This window comes from Peromyscus californicus, unplaced genomic scaffold, assembly GCF_007827085.1.
Source record: "Peromyscus californicus insignis strain IS unplaced genomic scaffold, ASM782708v3 Scaffold_9__1_contigs__length_137607984, whole genome shotgun sequence".
NCBI lineage: Eukaryota > Metazoa > Chordata > Mammalia > Rodentia > Cricetidae > Peromyscus > Peromyscus californicus.
In genome coordinates this window covers 29818089-29840653 of record NW_026294617.1, presented here as the reverse complement: position 1 = coordinate 29840653, position 22565 = coordinate 29818089, and the positions used below count along the sequence as shown (strand labels likewise).

At 38.2% G+C, this 22565-nt stretch overlaps 1 non-coding gene across 1 annotated transcript; it reads right to left on the bottom strand.

The window, feature by feature from the left end:
* Positions 1-10740: 10740 nt before the first annotated feature.
* On the bottom strand, positions 10741-10813 carry Trnaa-agc (transfer RNA alanine (anticodon AGC)). The gene has a single exon. It is a non-coding gene; the product is annotated as a tRNA-Ala (tRNA).
* Positions 10814-22565: the final 11752 nt, after the last annotated feature.

Here is a 22565-nt window from a genome sequence, read left to right as displayed (position 1 = left end):
ATTAGCTTAGAGTTTCTATGGGACTTTTGACTGTGAGTATGAGTGGGTCTTTGATTTTTGTGCCTGCTTTTGGGACTCCTTTCCTCCTGTTGGGTTGCTGTGTCCAACTTCAATATGAGAGTATTTTTTGCTTCATCTTGCTATGTTTTATTTTGTCATGTTTAGTTGTTATCTCTTACAAGTTATTTTATGAGAGACAGAAAGGGAATAGATTCAGAGGGAAGGGCATGCAGGGAGGGTCTGGGAGGAATGGAGGGAGGGGAAGCTATAATCAGGATGTATTATATGAGAAAAGAATCTATTTTTAATAAAAGAAAAAAAAACCTTGCATCTTTCTCTTTACCAATGCCTCTAGATAGAATTATTTTTTTAAAAAAAGATTTGAGGCTAATTTTTTTCACTCACATGTTTTGCTTAATTAGTTCACACTGTCAAAATTGTTTATAAACTGTAATAAGCTGTAAAATAGGCATTTGAAAGAGGATGTAACCCAAAGAATCACATAACCAACAACTGTGGGGAATCTGCTTTCCAGATGTGTACAGCTGTTTCTGCTGGCACATTTGCCTTCTTCCTTCTAGGCTAGGTGATGTTTAATCAACTTTAGTGAGCACTTACCAACCATGTCTCTAGAAATAATCATCTGATGCCTTGTTAAGCCTTATCTTAACTTCCCAAATCTACTCAGTCTTAGGACTTTTGATTTATCACAAGAGATCATTACTTGACTAGTACTTTTCAATAAGTACTTTTAAGGTAATAAATTCATTTAATAGAATTTACATTTTGTTTTTTTTAGAAATATAAAAAATGATTTCTTTTTGGTTTTGCACTCTGAAATTCACAGAAAAAGAAAATTAACTTCTCTGGCAAGAAAAGAATTTTGCCTAGGGGAATTATAGAAACAATTAAAGAAAATACTATTTGAGATTAGTTACAGTGTTATTCCATCAAAAACAGGGATTTTCCTCCATCATGTGTTAAAACAGGTTTCTCTCACCTGAAGCTCATTACCAGCTGTTTTCCATGCACTTCCAGTGATGTATTGATTTCTTTAAAAGAATAATTTCATGCCGTCCAGGTGTACCTAATGATAAGAAAAGGTTAATGCAGGAAGCCAATGGTTATTAGTAAAACATTTCATCAGATTAAAGTTCTCAAATTTCAGAGAGGGAGAATTGAAACAAAGCAGGGAAAGGGCAGTAGAAATTGAACAATGGTTCAATTTTATAATGGATGTTATTTATCATTTTTATTAAACCTTGTATTAGACATGTGCCTTGTATCGACTAGGACACTCCTCACCACTCTCTATGAATAAGACAGATGACAAGCCTTACTTTCATTTTTGGATTAAGAAAATGAATACAAAATCACTAAAATGGCCCTCCTGGAGCAATAGAGAAAGTCAAAGAGGTCGGAGCAGAATTTCTGATGATTAAATTACTCTGAAATTTCAGAGTCCTGAACCAAGCCATCATTTAGGTAAAGACAGTTACTTTGTTTTTATTTATAAGTCAATTAATCATTAAATTTTTTTACAGCCACCGTGTGATCATCAAGTGAATTTTATGATGTGGGATGCATGCCCTGGTTCTTCAGCCCCTGAAACTCACATTGCTATATCCTGGGTAAAGATGCTGCTGTAATAAACCACAGGAACACTCCATTTCATATAGTGTGTGATTAACTGGAAACTGGCATTGCAGCTATAAAAGTAACATTCAAGGATAGAATGCTGGGCTTCCCATCTGCCTTTAAATAGTTGGAGGAGTCAGCCAGAGTGGAGAGGCTGCTTTGGGGTGATGATGTGTGGGTGGATTACAACTTGAGCAAAGCCATATAGTAGAAGCATTGCTTCATAAATAGTTTGGTCTATAGAACAGGGCTAATCACTTCTCTGTCTTTGGCTAAGATCAAGTACAGAGGATACCAGATACAGCAGAATGGGTGAATACCGTGTGTGGCTTTTCCTATGACGATGAGAACAGACATCTTTTCACCCCAGGCAGGGTACTGATAACCCACCAAGGAAATGACTCCACTTGGGCTTATCTTACTGGACCAATGAGCTTACTAGGCTTCCTTTCAGGCATACAGACAAGGAGTTACCTTCAGGAGGCTCAAAGGCTACTACATGACCGAAAAGCCCACCCCAGCATGAGAAATGACTCATGAAAGCTCTGTCTCTCAAGCTCCATGTCTGATTGGCAGACTGCTCTGCAGTTTGGAGTGTCTCCTCTCCCACGTAAGGGTTATTACTTGTGTAAGTTTTGGGAAGGACCTGTCAGCTCCGCAACTTTCAAGAGCGTTTTGAGATCTGTGACTTTTGTTTGTTTTCCGGGCCTTCTAGGTTTCATTCACTTCTGATGTTAAGAAGCCTCCATCCTGGATCTTAAGAAGCACCTGCCCTGGACAGAATGTTTCAGTTTAGAGGAAACATTGTTTGTTTCCATGTCCGGAAGTGTTTTTTATATCAGGAAAAAGGATTTGATTTGGAGATGGCAACCACCAAGAGCTATTTGGAAAGGAATGATGTAGTCAAAGTGGCATCTGGAATCTGCAAATATCTAACGTGTGAGATAGGGGGTGGGTGTGACATGCAGAAGTCTAAATTGGAAACTAATGCAAAAGTACAGATAGATGAAATAGTGTCATCAGTGACTCGGGTTCCACACCTGAAAGATTTCATAGATGAAGCATTTTGGCTAAACCAGAAACACCCAGTGCAAACTTCCATTTCTCTTTCATGCAGAGGTTGGACACTGGAGGACACTTTTTGTTTGTGAAGTGCTGAACTTGAGGTGGGGATTAGTCCATTAGACGTGTGTCATTGTTATTAGATGACAGAGCAAGGTCTCTGTGAGAGGGCAGGGCTTGAGATATGCATTGCTAATATTCTTAAGCCAGCTTTCCTTAGTATTCTTCCTTGTTCAAATTATAAATCAGTTAAGACATATGTCAACATCACTTGGCAGACAGGAGAAAAAAACATGGCACCCTTATTGCTGATACAGCAAACAGGAGAGTGTGGCAATGTTTTGGCCAAGCAATTCACTATTCTAATACTGAATTCTAGGATTAAAAATCCTAGGCCTTTTCTATCACAGGAAGCTGCCTACAACCAGGACTCTTCTCATGGGTTCCCAACCCTCTGAACCTTATGGCATGCCCAATCCCAGTGAAACAAAGGACAAGGACTGCTTCTGGGGGCAAAAAACACTTGGATACTTGATTTTGCTTTTTTCCAAAGTCACTAACACAATTAAACCGATGTTCTTCTAGAAAGAAATCAAGGGATTTCCCTTTATGCACCTCTTTCTACATGAAAGTAGATGTGACATACAAGACCATCTTTTCCTTTCCCTACCTCGTTAAACTTATGAGCACCCCTGTATAGAAGTGGATTCAGCTTCAGAACTGTGTCTTTTACCCTTTGGAAGCCCAACCTAATTCAAGCATGGTGCCTGGAGACACTAATGATTTGAGAAGTAATTTTGATTAAGGGAGTAAATGAAGTTAGCAGTTGACTGTGAACTGGTGGATTTCCATTGTTGAGAGTATAAAAAGAACACAAGTCCATCACCAAACTCACATGCACCAGGGAGGAAATAGAATGTCCAAAAACAAAACAAAACTAAAAGGGGAAAAGGGTGGTGAGTTCCTAATAAGACTCTTTGGATCTAAGATGAACTAAGTTCCTGATGGTGATGGAACTAACTGCAGCTTGAAAAAGCTTCTGCTGATGTCATTTCTCAAATTTTGTTCAAGTTGGGTGGATGGCAGCTGTCCAGGCTTTGTGGTTCAGGTATGTGTTAAACGAAGAAGAGATGGCGAACAATGGTGACGGAGTTATCTTCTGATCCCAGAAGTGATCCAAGATACGTTTCTCAATTTTCACAAGTTTGCTGTGATAGCTGCGTACTACTATCTGGTACAATGTAAACACAAACCAACTCAAGGAATGAAAGGAAAAGAGGGAAGTGTTGAGGGGGTAGTTATGTCTTCAAGACCTACAAGCAATGCAGGCTGGCCTGGGAATGGGCTTCAAATATAGAAATAGGAACCAAACCAGGCGATAGTCTCTTTCTCTATTCATCTTTATGCCTCTGTGTGACTCTATTAGACCTCCATTGTCACACATTGTACTTTCTCTACACAATGCTTGAGGCTGTGTTTCTTTCCCAATCAAGAAAATGACTCAAAAAACTCAAATTATACAGTCATATGCCAAGTACTTAATTTGAACACCCAAAGTATAGCCTCTAACGTTGCTATACAAATAGCTGGGTGAATAGGTTTGAAGAATTTCAATCTTATTCTCTTATACATAAACATTTAATTTTCATTTTATTCATAAATATTGGAAATTTTTACTAGTGTGCAAGAGCAGAAAAAGCTTTACTAAATAATAAGATTGATAGTGACCTCCTGGTTGTGTAGACACGAATTGGTCCCAGGGCTTGTCGTGTTTCCCAGGACAGTATCTCATGCGGCTCTGGGGGATATGGAAGATGGAATTGTCATCTGGGAGGTTTTCTTCACAACAGGAAGTTGAGATCAAATTATAGGTTTTATTTTCATTCCCACGAAACCATAGTTTACAAAAATGACTCAGGTTCTAATGAGCAATTCTAACAGCTTTGGTTTCTCCTTTTCTTTGATGGTAAGTATAAGTAGGAGGGAGAAGTGGCCAGCATAATGGGGAGGTTGGAACGCATTGCCCACTTTACCTGGAGATTCTAACACTTCTCAGAAATTATCTGGATCAAACTGACGAAACACAAAAATACAAAATGTTTAACTGTGTGTCCACACATATTTAAGTAAGTTTACCAATACACAGTATACATAGTTAATATCCAATTAAATATAATCTTAGTATCCATAGATCAGTCATAAAAAACGTGTGTTTTTTTTTTTTTCAGGGGTCCTTAGGTATGTTGGCTGCTTTCTCTGTTGCTATGACAAAATGCCTGACCAAGCAGCTGAAGAAAGGAAAGGCTTGTTTTGGTTCCTGTTTGAGAGTGTGTGTCCATCCCAGCAGGACAAGCACAGTGGCTGGAGTATAGGGTGACTGGTCACTTTGTAGCCATAGTCAGGAAACAGACTGAGATGAATACTTCACTTTTGATTGTTCTCCTTTATTTCAGTCTAGGATCCTAGCCCATAGAATCGTACCGACCACAGTCATGGTATGTCTTCCCTCACTCACTAAACCTCTCTGGAAACACCTTCCTAAACACACTCAATGGTGTATCTCATGTGTGCTTCTAAATCCAGTTGACAATTCAGGTTAACTGTCAAGGCAGGAAACTAGCAGGTATGTGAATATCTAAACGGGAAGCCTGTGCAAGAACAGGGCTGGGAGTTTTGATACTGAATACCACTGATCTGATATTATGGAGACTGTGGCAAAAATATAGCAGAGTTATAAATATGGCATAAAAGGATGGCTTAAATTTCTGCAGGCTTATAAATAAATGAGAAGAAAGTCATAGGGGGAAAATGAACCCTTAAAATATTTAGAAATAGAAAACAATGGAGAAAATGGCAACCTTCCATGTTTAAGCTATAGTTAGAACTGTTTGCACAGGGAAACTTGGAAGGCGTAGAGATGGAGGTGTGGTTATGGGGGAAAGAACAATGGCGGTAACACAGTAGAGAGACTGAGTTCATCAAGAAGAAGGGCACTGGGCCGATGGACTGCTGGGTAGAATTTTTAATATTTTAAAGACAATTGACTGGTAGGACCTGAGCTGCATGCAGGAAGAGTGAACTGTGTCAATGCCAGGTTTTAGGCAGGAAGGGAGGGGATTTATCAGGAAAGGATGATAATATTGAGCAGTTAGGAGTGTGTGTGCTAATGGAAACACCCTCAAAAACCTTGCAAATGCCCGGACCTCCTTAGCTGTCTGTGCACCTGAGGTATGAAAGGGAAAGAGGGGAAATAAAGAAAAGAACTAAGATGCTTAGTCCGCTGTTTTAGCAAAAAAAAAAAAAAAAAGTCCATCTCACAAGTCGAACACTGCAAGTCCCTGCCTCCCCGTTCAGGGAATTTACTGGTGTTTTCTGGGTTATAGAGAAAAGCCAAATGTAGCTTAGCCCTGCTCACTTCCCTGCTTTTCTGGTAGGATCTATGGCCTAACAATCTGCAGCGCCCAGGTAGAGTAATTTTTAAGTAAGATATCTCCCACAATTTATTTCTGGCTCTGCAGTAAATGAAGCAACAAAAATAAGGCCCAAGAAGGTCCTATTAACCTTTTAGTCATCGAGTACAATGAACGTGGCAATGGGAGATCGTTATGGAGTTTCATTGAATTCCAATATGAATGCAGATTTTTAAACTATATATTTTCCTGCAACATCTTTCCGCTTCATTTGCTAAATCAATCCTACCAGCATCAAACAGATACAATCTCCTCTCTCTCTCTCTCTCTCTCTCTCTCTCTCTCTCTCTCTCTCTCTCTCTCTCTCTCGTGTGTATGTGTGTGTGTGTGTGTGTGTGTGTGGTATGCAGTGTATGCAAGTGTATACATATATCTGTGCATACATGTGCAAAGGCCAGAGGGATAGTCTTTATTACTGAACATCAGGCTTGCCATTTTGACTAGACTAAGTGACTTGTAAGCTCCATGGATCCTCTTTTGTCTGCTGTCACCCATGGCTTGAGAAACAGGTCCTCACTACCACATTCAACTTTTACAAGGATGCTTGGGATCTGAATTCAGGTCCTTAAACCTGTGTAGCAAGCCTTTACCCACTGAGCCATCCCCCTGTCTATTAATTTGTACTTTTGAGCTTGAAATCTGCCACTGAATGCTGATTTCCTTTCCACCATTTCTTGTTGTATAGGGGTTTACCAGGATATACATGACAGAATGATTTGTGACATTTTATAACACACATTAAAATTTATTTCCCCGGCAACAGCTATGTCTATCATGGTTTCTCAGTATTATTTCAATTAACTGTTAAATAATCCCCTCCTTGGTTAGAAACTAATTTTTTAAGGGCTACACAGTGCTATATAGTTTAATTCAGTAATTTAACTCATTTCAACAAATAGTAAGTAACTGTTATGTGTCAAGATGTATGCTATGCGATCACAGACAAACTATGCTTCCCCCCCCGTTATTGTTTCATCATATCTTAAGTAATGATGAAAGACAGACCCCATAAATAGATGTCTACAAAGTACACGGTGAAGGGTCTAGAGGGGAATGCATGGAAACATCTGGTAGTCACACCTCATGATATCTAAGAAACCGAGAGATGGGACTCTGGAGAGATGATTACTCACCAAGGCCTTAGCGGCTCACCATGCAAAGATCTATGAAGGGCTGCATAATAAAAAAAAAAATCCTAGCTACAGGTTGCATCACTTGGAAAGTCAAACAGAGACATATAATGGGTTTGCAAACAAAAAGGGAAGAAACAGATTGCTGAGATAGGCAAAGGAAGGTCATCATGAGGAATTCTTGTATGGTTGCTTGAGGTGGGATGCAAGAGAAAGTGTTCAGAAGTCACTTTACTGAGAAGACTATTGATTATAGAGAAATCACTGTTAAGAAGGCTAAGAAGGGTTCCAATGGGGCTGGAGAGATGTCTCAGTCGTTAAGAGCATTTGCGTTTCCAGAGATACTAGGTCCAATTCCCAGTATCCACATGACAGTTTACAGCCATCTATAAATCCCATGTTCTCTTCTGGCCTCTGCAGATACCAGGCATGCACGTGGAGCACAGACATATGTGCAGGGAAAACACTTGTACACATAAAGTAAATAAATACATCATAAATAAATGATGTATTTATTTCAATGAAAGATTTCAATGAAAAGGCTGGCAGGTGTTCTGTGCATGGCAGAATATAACCAGGGCTGTTTGGATGCAGAAATTGGAATGAGCAAATATATTCCTTTCTTGTTGCCTTGATTAAAAAAATGCCATATGTTAAGTGGCTAGGGACAGTTCAGACTTACAATCTTGCAACTCTGTGGGTCAGAAGTCTGAAGTAAGTCCATGGACTAGAAACCATGTTTCAATGGGTTTGTGCTTCTGTTTGCTGGCTGTTTTCCCAGTTTCTCCATTTTTTGGCTCCTGGCCTCATCCTTCCATCACTCTGGCCCGTTTATGTGGTCTCATCTCTTTCTTGGACTGATTCTTCTTCCTCTCTCTTACAAAGACCCTTGAAGTCATACTGAGTTGTGCTCATCCACCTGGACCTCAAAGACTCCTTATCTCAATAGCTTGAACTTACTCAATAGCATCTGCAGAGCCTTTTGTTGTACAAGGTAACACACTAAGAACATCAGGAGATGAAAGTACAGACATTGTTGGTACAATATCTATCAAAATATGATATCTATAATATGATATCTATCAAAATATGATATCTATCAAAAAGCATGAGCTGAAAAAATGTTTTGGAGGCTTTAGTAATTTACATATGTAGTGCTGGATGATGAACACGGAAAGAAAATATAAAAACAAATGAACCAACAAAAATCACTTGCTGGTATTTAATTTCATTGCTTTCAAGAATGGTGGTATCATTCAATGATCACAGTGTGCATGTGGGGGAAATCATTTACAGTTGAGGACTGTGATATTGGGGCAGTAGAGGTAGGGTCTAGGAAGGTAAGGCCAGAGCTGTGACTTGATACCATGCTTCCCAAAGCCCCCTTTGGGATAACTGCATTTGGTAACAGCAGAGAAGAAGACGAATAATCTCTTACAAATGTGGAAGACGCTCTGTTTTTATTTGAGTTCTCAGTATGTACTTTTATAGCACTCTGTTTAATTGCTGAGTTTTCTTTCAAAATTATATTTACATTTTGAAAACTTCCTGTGCAGAGAATTTGATGTGGAGTGAGTGACAAATGTTCCCTGTCACTGGACTAGAACACAGCATGACTATGGCCATGCTTCTGAGGACCTTGAACAGCCCCCTCCTTCAGTGACGAGCACCCACTTCCCTGCCATGGTATACCTAATTCATTTGGGTTTTCACTTCTCTAGACTCTGAACACATTAAAAAGTTTCATCTTTGTACCACAACAGTAAAAGTGCAAAGGAAATTTCATTCACCAGACTCTCTCACAAATAGAAAACTGCCTGTCTTCAGGAGAGGCAGATATCAACCACAGACCCACAGAGAGAGTTTAGTAAACTACAGTGTAGGGGGAGGGATGACAGGTTCCTGAGGAGTGGGAGACAGAGGGAAGGATGCACACAGACTTGAGGAAGAATGAGGACAGAAGAGGAGGAAGCTCTCATGACTCTGCAGTTTGTTAACGGTCAAGTGTAAGTCTCTATCTATGGTCTTTCTTTTTAAAGTCTTGTGTGTGTGTGTGTGTGTGTGTGTGTGTGTGTGTGTGTGTGTGTGTGTGTGTGTGAAGTGTGAGTGCAAATGCACATGGACTAGAGCACATATGGGCCAGAACACACATGTGGAGGTCAGAGGACAAACGCTGACAGGTTCTCTGATTCACCCTTGCATTCACTGGGCTAGCTGGCCAGCAATCCTCTTGTCTCTACCTCTTGTCACTGTGCTACAAAAGCAGCAAAATTACAGACAGGCATGGCCATACCTAATGTTACCTGGGTTCTGGGATCCTTTGTGTAGACAGCACTTAACCCACTGAGCCATCCCCCCGGTCCAGATTTCTGAATTTTTATTTGAGCTAAAACAAAACTGAGTCAGTGTGTATATAGAGCAGTTATCTGAAAAATGTTGCATAAAAATAGAATAGCTAGGAATTAAAGGGACCATAAGAGGCAATCAACTAGTATATATATATACATACATACATATATACACATATATATGTATGTACATATGTATATATACATATATATGTATGTATATATATATATGTAGAGTCTTTGAAAGAAAATTTTAGAACAGTTGCTCAGCAAAAATCTAATGTGAGCCACAAAATATAAACCAAACATACAATTTCAAATGTTCTGGAAATCACACTTAAAGTCCAAATAATCAGATGACATCTAATTTAAGTAAATTCTAATTTAATACAATGTAACTGTGCTGGTTGATTTTTATCAGCTTCATACAAACCTAGACATATCTTTGAAGAGGGAGTCTCAATTGAGAAATTTCCTCCATCAAATTGGCCTATAGACAAGTCTGTTGGGGCATTTCTTGATTGATGATTGATGTGGGTGGGCCCAGCCCACTGTGGGCAATGCCACCCTTGGGCATGTGTCCTGGGGTGTATAAAAAGCAGGCTAAGCAAGCCATAGGAGCAAGTCAGTACATAGTGTTCCTCATGGCCTCTGTTTCAGTTCCTGCCTTCAGGTTCCTGCTTTGAGCTCCTGCCCCAATTTCCCTTCATAGTAGACTATGCTCTGTAAGATGGAATAAACTCTTTCTTTCCCAGTTGCTTTGGTCTTACGTTTATCACAGTAATATGTAGAGGGAATGAGATCCTCATGCTCACAGATAAGCACTAGAGAAACCAGGAATGTTAAGCACAGAGGCTTTTCTTTTAACAGAAGGAATTTACACCTGTTTTCCATCCAGTAGGCTGGGCATAGATGCTGTTAATAACCTGGTGATCTCTTGCCTCACCTGCATCCCCCAGACTTCTGAGCATTGTTTCTCTTATGAAAGAGGTCCCATGTACTTTTGTAAAAAGTCTATTATGCTTATTCCAGATTTTTCCTCCTTAGACCCTTATCCTAAGCATTGTCAGCCAATAGAACCTATTCTTTTTTTTTGGAGCTGAGGATCGAACCCAGGGCCTTGTGCTTGCTAGGCAAGCGCTCTACCACTGAGCTAAATCTCCAACCCCTAGAACCTATTCATATGAAAGAGATTACATGTGTTTTGCTAAAGACTTCTGAGGTGGTCATGTCTAAAGCTTTATTATGATAATTATCATGAAGAAACTTTTTTCAAAACTGTATTATGATTAAATATGTCAAAAATAAACTGCTCTGGGTCAGAGTCTAGAAGCTTGAACCATCATTGGCTAAGTCACACTGAACCGAATTTCCTTCTCACTTCCCATAAATTTTTCCCTGTGGACCGTAGCATCTACAGGGACCCCTTAGTAATAAAAAGCAAACTAAGACAATATCTAAAACATTATCTCAGTATATAGTTTGAATGGAAATAATTGTTTTACATTCTGCCTTGGACTGTTTTGGGGATCTGCTATATATTCTATACACCCTGGAGTAGTCTCTGCAACATTGAACCTTCAGGACTCCATAACATAGATTATGTGCATTGAATGTTTAAATTTCATTTTAAAGGCTCCTTTCAGGGTTGGTGGACTTAGACAAAACAGTGAGCTTTATCTTGAATGGCAATCGGAAGCACATTCTCCCCACTACAGCCTAATATGGGTGAACATGGTCCAAGTCAGAGGAAAATAGTTAAACACCTCAATTCACTACTCTCTTTATCTATGAAATGCCTCCAAGGGGGAAAAAACCCACAATTGAGGTTTGTTCAAGTCTCCTTATCAATATAAGCTTTCTAGTTATTGACTTATTGAGAAATAATAGCGATTCTATGTAGGAATGGCAGAAGTTTGCCTATGGAATACTTTGAACAGATGCTACTAAAATGTTGTGCTCATGTGTGGTTTGATAATTCATATGAAGAAAATGAATCCTACAGAGATATTTTTAATGGTTTCATTGCAAATAAGCTCTGGCTGTTAAGCAAGTGTGCAGTACCTAGTAGAGGGAAGACACTTTATATTCAGTGCCAGTGGCTTTGTTTTATTTGCACATAAGCTATTTTGACCATATTCACCCCATTATTCTTTCTTATCCACTTCCATTAATCTTCTTCCTCTTCCAACTAGTAGCTTTCCCTCTACACTCATGTCTATTTACTTTGAGAATTTTACATATTAGTAATATATTTACATCATTTCTCCTTCCTTTCCTCCCCCCAACTCCCCTTATGTTGCCCCCTCTCATATTCATAGCCTCTTATTCTTCAATTATTATTGTTGCATATATATAATTTATAAATACAATCTTTTTTGTTTGTCATTTTTTTTATAAATACAATCTTCTGAGTTCCTTTAGTGTTGCTCATATGAACATATATTTATATCTGACCACTTGGGATATCTTAAATAAAAGCCATTAGCCACATGGAATGATTTAAACTTAAATTGATAAAAATTCACTGCTTCACTTGCATTATTTCACATTTCAAATGCTCAGCAACCACGCATGCCTTGTGTCTATTGTGTGGATGAGAGGAATATAAATCATTTAGTCATCTCAGAAGGTCCTGTTGGAAACTCCTGTCCCCGAGATTAGAGCTTGCACTGGGTGCTTAAACTGGAAAGAAGACTTTATTTCCAGTTAGAGCATTCTAGTGAAATATGGCAGTGGTGTTAGATAGGAAAGTGAGAAAGCAATTTGGTCTTGAGAGAGGAGGAAGAGTGAGAGAAGGAGAAGAGTAGACTACACAGGGATACAGAGAATGTAAAAAATGGGAGAAAGCTGGACATCCTTCCAAAATATTCTCTTTATGCGAATATATACGTTCAACAGCATTACTGAAACAGAGAACGGGCAGAGGTGTGTGGGGGTGTTCATTTCTTGTTAAAAAAAAAAACAGGTTTCTTTTCGAATGGATCTGCAGTTATTGATGACACCGAGAGATAGCAAGTCTTCAGAATTATAGCAATGGTGGGATAACAGTGGCATTTTTTTCTAGTTATTTTAGGATTTGCAACTCAAGCCATATAGCTATGTCTCAAAGACATAGACGGGATATGAACTTGAATTTTTGGACTACTAGTGTATGATAGGGTGTCTGACATAAAGCAAGACTGTAGTTAAATGGTAAAATGTGTTAATACATTACCAACAGAATTTCTTAAAGCGTGTTCTTTCACAGACAACCTTTGCTTTTTAGAAATGAATGTAAGATCATCTTTGACATGCTTTGATTTTACAATGACAACATCAATTTGGATCAAACCCAGTTCTAATAGCTTCATCTTTAGAAGCTAAAAGGTGGCTTAGCTTGTCGGAAGGCCTCTTAACCTGCAGAAGTTCATAGCATTTATTTGCCTTAGATTTATTGCTATGTTCAAAACTCTAGCGTGACTAAGTCAGCATTCATCCCCAACGCATCTTCACCACGGAGCAAACCCAGTAAGTGTTAAGGGACTTTGCAGACAACTCTAGCATTGAGAAAAATGTAAAATTTTGACCCTTTTAATATGCCTAACAAATACAGTGCTAGAAGGATATGTGACTAAGTTTTCATCCCAGAAACACAGGGCTGAGATTTGACTTGACTGTGTCTTGTCTGGAAAATGGGTTAGATTCAGCATTGCTGAGCTGCAGAACGACTTCATTAAGTTAGCTTTCACTCTATTGAAGCCTTTGTCATTTCCTTCCATGTTTAAGTGAAAATAACACATAAGAAATCCTTGCTGACAGGCCTAGAATTTGTCTTCTATTATTTATTGTGATACTTCTCTCCACCCACCATTACACTCTAACAAGTCAAATACCAGTTTAAGGGATGTTTACGACCTTGCAATTCACAGCACAGTGTCTGTTTTGACTATATTTAATGGCTGGCACTTACTCCAAATGAGTTAAAGCATGTTATTGTGTAAGCATTTATTTTCACTACTTCACTGTCTTGGTAAAACATTTTCCCATTTCTCCTCTGCTTTTCTGTTCTCTTGGAGGTTTAAATCACAGAATGGAACAAGTTAATAAATGGTATTAGCACTGCTCCAACTGGCTTGATAAGTGTAGGACATTACCCCTGCACTTACAGACACATAAACAAATATATACACATCAACTCCCACATCTGATTTTTCTTCTGACGACCATCTTTATATGAGTCTCTCCCCTCTCAATTCAAGTCTCTTCACTTGTTTTTTCTCTGCAGAGAACCATATTAATATTTGTCTCATTGCTCAAGCCAGAAATAAATTTGGCCATTTTCTCCAACTTTATGCATATATAGCCATTTGTAAATTTGGAATTTAGTTATACTGTAAAGAAGATCACTTGAGTGATGTTAAGATTTCTCCCTTTACCCCATTTTCATAATTATCTAGCTGACATGCATGAAAATTAACATCTACAGATGAATTGTGCATGTTTTTGTTTTTCTTTAATTACTAATATTTTTCACAATTAGGTCAGTGTGGTGCTTTGAATGAGAATGGCCCCCATAGGCTCATACATTTGAACGTTTAGTTACCAGATTAGTGGAAATCTTTGATAAGACTAGAAAAATTAGGAGATGTGGCCTTGTTGGAGGAAGTGTGTCATTTTGGGGTGGGCTTTGAAGTTTCAAAAGTCCATCATGCCAGGCCCAGTCTCCCTCTGCCTGCGAATCAGGATGTAGTTCTCAACTACTTCTCCAATATCCTGCCTGCCATGCCTGCCATTGACTAAGCCTCTGAAACTGTAAGCAAACCCCAAATCAAAAATTTTCTCTTTCAAGAGTTGCCGTGTCATGTGGTCTCTTCACAGCAACAGGACAATGACTAAGACAGTCAGTCATAGTATTGACTTGCAAAAATCACATTGCACTTAGTAGTTTCTTGGATATGGTAGGGAAAAATGAATCTGGGCATATTAAAATATTGCCTCCTGACATTTTCTTTCATTGTTTCCTAATGAACTCTGAAGAAAGCTATCCATGTCAAATGCAGAATGAAATGAAATTCACATGCTCGACTTCGATTTCCCACAGATAGAGTGTAAACATTTATGCAGTTACCATTCAGAAATTATTCCATCTTCTGTCTGTCAGTTACCTCTTTAAGAGTCAGAGAAAACATATTTATGAGACACTTGCAGTTGGCTAGTATAATTACTATTGGCTCCATGCAACCTACCATAGTAAACATAGAAGCATACCAATAGAAAATGATCATACTTCAAGCTAATGGAAAGGGTGATACAAAAAGTTACTTTAAAACAGTAAAATTTATAACCAGCTAAGCTTTTAAGATGATATATTAAAAACCTTATTATCAGAGTGAAGATAATTTTTACAGTTTCATTGACAGGGATATATTAACAGGAGATAAATTAATTGCCAATGGTGCAACAATAAATAATAAGCAATAATTAATCAACAAAAAAGTTATTAAAATAATAATTCACAAAATGTTTAAAACATGAATTGGATAAGAAAAAAACACACCGAGTTTCTGCATTATAGCTTCCTGACATTCACTTTTCAACGTCACATAGAAAACTACTTCTCTTCACTCTCTTTCATAGTATGGTCCATACAGCTCTAGTAGGCACTTCTTGTTGGCATCGTCTGTTACATGTGCCATTGTCTGGTGAAAGCTTTGGCAAGTGTAGTTTTGTCTGAATAGGTTTTGCCACATTGCAGGTGAATGACCCTAAAATCATACTGACTTATGATAACAATTGTTTCTCTTATGAATATTCTCAGTAATGAGTTCTGGCTACTCTCCTTGGTTAGTCCCTACAATAGTCACTCAGAGTGATGTGGCCATTACCTCTGGAACTTTGTCACTTCAGAGAGAAGAGACATAGATCAAGTGAGTGCTCAAAGCCCCTGCCTCTAAAAACTCATATTTAGATCCACATTGCATTTGTTACATGTTGGATATGGATTTCCAAACTTAACAGGGCAGGATGTAGAGACATCTAAACAAGAAGTAGGTAAGAAATTATGTTTGATCTCAGAATAAATAACCACTTTCACCTTTCATTTCCTCTCTGTCATACTGGGTAATTTCTACCATGGTTCCACTTTACCATGCCTATCTCCAGATGTTTATGCAGTCAGGGTGTTCTTACTGTGATTGAAGTTCAGAAATTAGTCCACTGTTTTATCATTATGTGGTGTAATTTTTGCCTCTCACAGGAGGTCATATTATTTCCCTACAAAATCTCCCGACTTCTTACTTAAGAAAGATGGATGTTCCTACTTGAATGAGATCTGGGAAATACTGTTTTAAGTTGCAGATGTCCTAAGATCCACGTCTAAATGGCATTCTCTGAGCTGGAGGGGTCTGGTGCTAGCTGTAGTCTGAATTATCCTTTCTCATAGATCCTGGGGCCATTTATGTTTACCTACTTTCTCTTCATCATCCTTTCATGGACTGAGAATAGAGTCAGTTATCTTTTGAAGTAACCACTGAAGACCCATTCTCTTAAATTTCTTAAATGTATTCTGTAATTTGTTTTTTTTACCCTTCTATTTTCTCCAAGATAGCTACCTTTTTTGTCATCAAATAGAAAAAATCTTGAAAATTATTTGTGATTCAGTTTTAAAGTGAATAAAGATCTTCTATTTAACTCTCTGGTTCCAAATGTTCATTTTAGGCAAAGATTATGTACTTTTAAAGATATAAGTGATGATATTTGAAGGTTTATAAGTGGGTTTGGGAATTTGAGATTTTACTTATTTTTTTCTAACTTTCCATGTTTTCCAAGTATTTATTTTACAATAAGTATTTTATTACTTTTGTAGTTAGTAAAATACAATGAACTTATTTTTAAAACAGCATATGAAAAGAATGAAGAGACACCAACTAGAAGAGACAGCTTTCAGAGAAGCTGGGGACAGCTTGAAGCCATTTGGGAGTCTGTATAAATGCCTCATCACTTTTATTTCTCACAGGTCTCAGGTAGAAAGGGATGAGCATGATACAACTCTATTGTGCAGTTCTGGGTCAGGATGAACAGAGAAACTAATGCAAAAGGAAGAGCTTTAGATGTTTCTAAAGACCATAGTACAGTGAAGAATTCCTGAGTTGCCCTGAGCTGAAAGAATGGGGAGCACTTGGAAATAGTACAGAGTTTTTGGACTGAAAACCCAGGCAGAAAAAAATGGTGGCACATGCCTTTAATCCCAGCACTTTGGAGGCAGAGGCAGGGATCTCTGAGTTTGAGGCCAGCCTTGTCTACAGAGAAATCCTGTATTGAAAAAACAAACAACAACAGTCTGTATGGCCCTATCCTGCTCTTCTTTTGCTGAGGCATACGATATTTAAATGTTCTTCATTCAAAGCACAACTGACAGTGATAGTATCCCTTCTCTTCATTCTGCCCACTCCCTCTCTACCTCCCCTCCCATTTGGATCCACTCCCTTTCTGTCTCTCATTAGAAAACAAACATGCTTCTATGGGATAATAATAAAAAATATAATAAGATAAAATAAAAACTAACACATTGTAATATGACAAAACAAACAGAAGCAAAGAGCCCAAGAAAAGGCACAAGAAACAGACGCAAAGACACACTCAATTCACACACTCAGGATTCCCATAAAAACACTAATCTGGAAGCCATAATATATACAAAAAGGACATGTATGATAAAAAGAGAGAATATATATATATATATATATATATATATATAATAAAAGATGACTTTTTAGAAATCCCTGATACAACGTCATGAAACAAGGAACTGCCAAAGGTGTTCTTTAGTTTGTTTTCTGTGGTCATCTACTGCTAGGCATACAGCCTACTCTTAAGAGTAGTTTCTTTCCCCATGACACTCCCTTGTAGAAAACTAAATTTGTAAAATTTGCAAGTAGTTATCAATTAGAGATTATTTTTGCATTCAGGATGGAGGCATGTGTCCACATCTCCTTTCAGTTCTAGGACCGCATCTGCTGCAGACCCTTGCCAGTCTGCATGTGCTGCCTCAGTTTCTGTGAGTTCATGTGTGCACCACGCCCTTTGATTTGGAGGGTTTTGTTTTCTTGGGAAACACAGACTTACATTCAACCTTGACTGCTTATTTCAGACATTTCCTTGGACAGAGGAGCATTCAACTTTGGGGCCTATTTCCCTAACAGAGCTAAGATTAAGAGAGAGAGAATCAAAGACTCAAAGAGCAATGACAACACAGATAAGGATTCCTGGGGGGAAAAGGCCCTTAATGGCTTGCATTCAAATGCATTCACTAGCCCAGGGTCGACAAGATATCCCAGAATCTGAGTGGTCCATGGTAACACTCTTGGTCTCCATTAGAGAAGTGAAGCTTGCTTGTACATTCTGCAGCCAACACTTGCTACAGTTGTTGAACGTTGAAGAGATGGAGTCCTCTGATGTTTCAAGTGGACAGGAAGTATATAGAGATTTTCTATCTTGAAGAAATGCAGTCCTCAGCTTTAATCCATCACTGTGTTAAGTCTTTACTCCAACATAGTGTCAAAATAATCAGGAATTTTTCATGCGTAATTTCTTTTGGGGAATACTAATAAATTGTAATATATAAGATATTCAAAAACAGAAACACAAATTATCAAATTAATCAACATAAAATAGGCAAAGCAAGCACTTCCAACAGGCAGTCTTCTGCTATGCTAACACGTTTCTTATTATTTATATTATTTTACAAGTCAATTTACAAGGGATAACATGGTTTCCTAAGACAATGCAAGTCTCATGGTTTCTTTAGCTGCTCCAAAATTCTCTCTTGAAAACACTTACAAGTTGAGTCAAATTTTAAATTTGAGACACTTCTGAATTCAGATCTGACCATGTAAAATGTGAATACAGTTTCGTGGAAGTAGAAAAGTGAAAGCCATCTTCATGATTTTAAAAGGGGAAAGCATTTGTGTGCAGAGAAAGAATTCTTTACCACCTTAATCCATTATTAAAGGTGACCATTCATCCTTGGTAATCAGATCAATTTGTGCTGAGAATTTAACTCTATATGTGTGAATTGGAAGTGATTTTATTAGTGTTCTACTACATCAAGTTTGATAAAATCCCCAATCCATTTCGGTTAAGTTTCTATTGATCCACTTAAGAGATCAATTTGGACTTGTTCGATTCTTTTGTCAGGGGATTTCATCTGGCTTGAGTTTAACGTTATGAAATAAATGTGATTTACCAAGGAAGGGGGAATGAAAAAGAGTTCAGATGATTGTTGACAATTGTTTGAATGTAAGTGTTTGCATGTGATTGTTTGAAGGGGCAGCACTGTTTTAAAGCAGGCCAGGGAAACAGGATAGCATGGTTAGAGCATGCTTTTCAGGAGGATTCCTGGTCACACCTTCCCTGTTCCAATAGTAAGCATGCTTCCAGTGTTATTTAACTTTTCAGTGGTCAAAATAATGCTTATATTTTATCTTTAACTATTTCATATGTTTACTTATATATGTAGTGAAATCTTTCTCTCATTCTTACTTTGTAGTTTTCTATTATCTTATGTGGTTTAAGTTAATTTTTCCTGGGGAACAAACACTGGATTTGAAAATCCCTGGTGAACCCTGGGCAGTTATCTGCCAACTATTTTCTCTGCCTTCTTGCCTTTTTCTGGAACACTTTTAGGAGTGGTCTTAGAGGGCTAACTGCCCAGAAACATCTCTCTTTCTCCTGAAATTCTATTTTCTTATTGACAAGATAAAGATTTCTCATGCACCTTTCCCCACAGAAGGCAGGGTTTGAGACTGTGGCATTTTTTCCTGCTGAAGAATAGATGTATAGATTGGCAGTCATGCTTCATTTGTCTAGTATATTGTGGAAGTTCATACCAAAGTGAAGCTCAAAAGATTGAAAGTAATCGAGGGTCAATCTGCTACTTTAGGCCATTATATCTGCCAGGTTTTAGCAGAAGAGCCACTATAACTCTGCAGGTGTAAAAGAGAACTTCTGAGTGAAATTAGACTAAGATAAATATGCGGCCACTGTGAAAGTCAAGGTCCGGAAAGAGGTTTTGAGATGAGAGAATTAATCATGAAGAATCATGCATGTTTAGGTGGTATCTGTGCAGGGAGGAATCCATGCATGCATAGAACCTGAGGCAGGAGCATACACTTGCATGCATGCATGTCTCAAACATACTATTACCCTGAGAAAGTGGGACAAAGATGTGGGAAAAGATGAGACCTTAGTCAAGGGCTCAAATAAGATGCCTCGCTTCACTATGTTTTTGCATTAATTATTGCTAAATAACTATTAAAATTATTTTCAAATCTCTACTTCTCATGTTCATTTGTTTATCAGAAGAAAACTTCACCAAGCTAAGTTTACTAAAAAAAGTAACTAGCCAATGTTTCTTTTGCTGTGACTTAGTCCTTCTTGACAGGCATTTGTGACTTCAGCCAATGAACAGGTTTCACACTTTACAGCATTTTGATCTTACAAATGGCCTTATTGACATTTATTTTAGCAAGTCCAACTGTCAGAGCATCATCCCTAGAAGCTGGATAGTTTCTAATGCCCCATCCCCTCAGAGACCATGCTATGAGGAGGACATGACAAAATACAGCTCACTGCGTCCTTATAATGAAAGAATACTCATTGGTACTGAGCTTTACTCCAGGAAGTCCAAGAACCTGTGAAGGCAGGCAGCAGAGAGCTGTGAGAACCTCTGGCAATGGCCAGAAAACAGCTTTCTTTGATGAACTAAAGCATTTTGTTTTCTCATGTTATATTTAACTATCCTCACAGAAATTTTGTAATGATTTAAATGCTTGCTAAAGAGACCGGAATGAACCATCTGCTTAGCTTCATTCCTGTAACCAGAAAGATGGTGTAGAAAAATAGAGAAATAAAGTATTATTTGTCTCCAATACGCATAACAATCGCGGAGGGTGAGAACAACCACAGGCTATGCTTTTACACAGCACAACTTACGTCTCTTAAAACTGGATCACAGTATCAGCCAAAGTCTGTCATAAAACTGGCAATTTAAAATCGAACTCTGCTGCTACCGCCTTAGTAAAAATGGGAATGCCCAGGTTTCTGTTTTTCTGGGACCTGCTTTGCTTTCCATTTTCAGGGAATTCCTAAGACTGCCTGAACAAACCACAGGCAAATTTAGCTGTGTTTGTTGATTTCTTTTCTTTTGCTCTTACTTGCTTATGACAGGTAATGTAGTAAGTTGCTGATGCCGTTGATTAATGGTCATGGGAACACTTGGGAGCATAATCAATCTTCAGAACAATTTATTGTTTGTACGGTTTACTGCCAATGCTGCAAGAAAGATTTTTCTTTTCATACATTTGAAATCACAGGAAAATTGCCTTTCTTTCTAAGTGGTGGGATGTTCCTTCCTTGAATTCCTAAAAGAGGCTAGTGGATGTGAGTTACTGCCAGCCTTTCAGTGAACTACTGAAGAAGGCAGAGTCTTGGGTCTAGTAGGTTAGTGGCCATTCTACCATCCTGTTTCTTAGACAGGGAAAGGAATGGAAACAGGGTATGTTTGGGCAAATGAAAATGTAAGCAAAGGCTTACATATAGCATCAGTTTGGAGGTTGCACTTATTGAAGAGAGAGCTAGCTGAGAAGCAGAGAGTGAGGAATGTGTGCTGCACACAGATGGCCACATTGAAGCTCTCCTTGATTTCTTCTGACTCTTATTGCTAAAAATCCCACAGCGGAAGTGATGTCAGTCTACACAGCACCTTGCCTTGTACACATCCTTATTTCCATTCAGTAACTCAGGCTCCTGAGCTCTATCTAGGGGGAGAAGATTGACAAGTTCATGGCTATAACTTCAGTGTTGGCAGGTGCCAATGGTTTGGCTGTTTTGCAGATAGGACAAGCTCAGGGAGAGAAGGCAGAAAGGACACCATGTGTTCCCTCAAGCTAAAGAAGCAGGCCACTGTCTTGGGGATTTGGGGGACTTTGTGAGGTCTTACTTCTGAGTCTGTGCCACATGGATTTTTTTCAATGTTCATTTTGACCTGCTCTCATAGAGAATAAAAGAAGTCAAGTTGGATGGGCCATGTCTGATTCTCCTGTCCTCTTGAGAGCATCTGTTTCACTGGACTTACAAATGCCCCAGGTGAGATTAAGGTATGATAAAATTATAGGGAAATATAACCCACAAGAAAGAATGTTTACAGAGATTCTGTCATTTATCGTAAAGAAATAAAAGGATAGTGATGACATCAACATGTGATGACCAGAATTCTGATTAATCAGCTCACAAAGTCATGAAATAAAGCCTGTGAGCCAGGGATAGAGTATGGGATGGAAATCAGAACCCTAAAAGATGGTGATTCACTGTATTCCACAGGTTAATTGACATATAAACTTATACACTAATTCACATAATCACAGTTGTGAAAATTTGTTTTTAAGTCAATAAATAGCATTTGTGTATGTTTCTGGGCTGTAAGGAAATGCTTTGATTTATGTGTATGTTTTATAAAGAAAAAGATCATAAAGACCAAATAACATATTTATCACCTAAACAATCTATCACTTTTAACTTAGTAATTTATTGGTGAATGCTAAAGCTATACTCTTCTAGCACTTTGAAATATATACTATATTGTAGTAATTATGAAGAACAATAGACAGCAGAAGCTTATCCTTACAGGGTGGGTTAGGTTTTATGTTTTTTGGTCCAATTTCTTTTTTCTCTATCCCACTCCAATGCCTAGCCTCTGGTAACCTTCTACTTTATATCCTTGTGATCAACATTGTAGATTTCTGCTTAAATGGGATCATCGTATATGTGCCTTCTCCCTTTACTTATTTCCTTTTGAACAAAATTCTCTATACCAATGTATGGTATTGCATATGATTCAGTTTCTCCTTTTGTTCCAGTAGAGTACACAGAGTTCCACT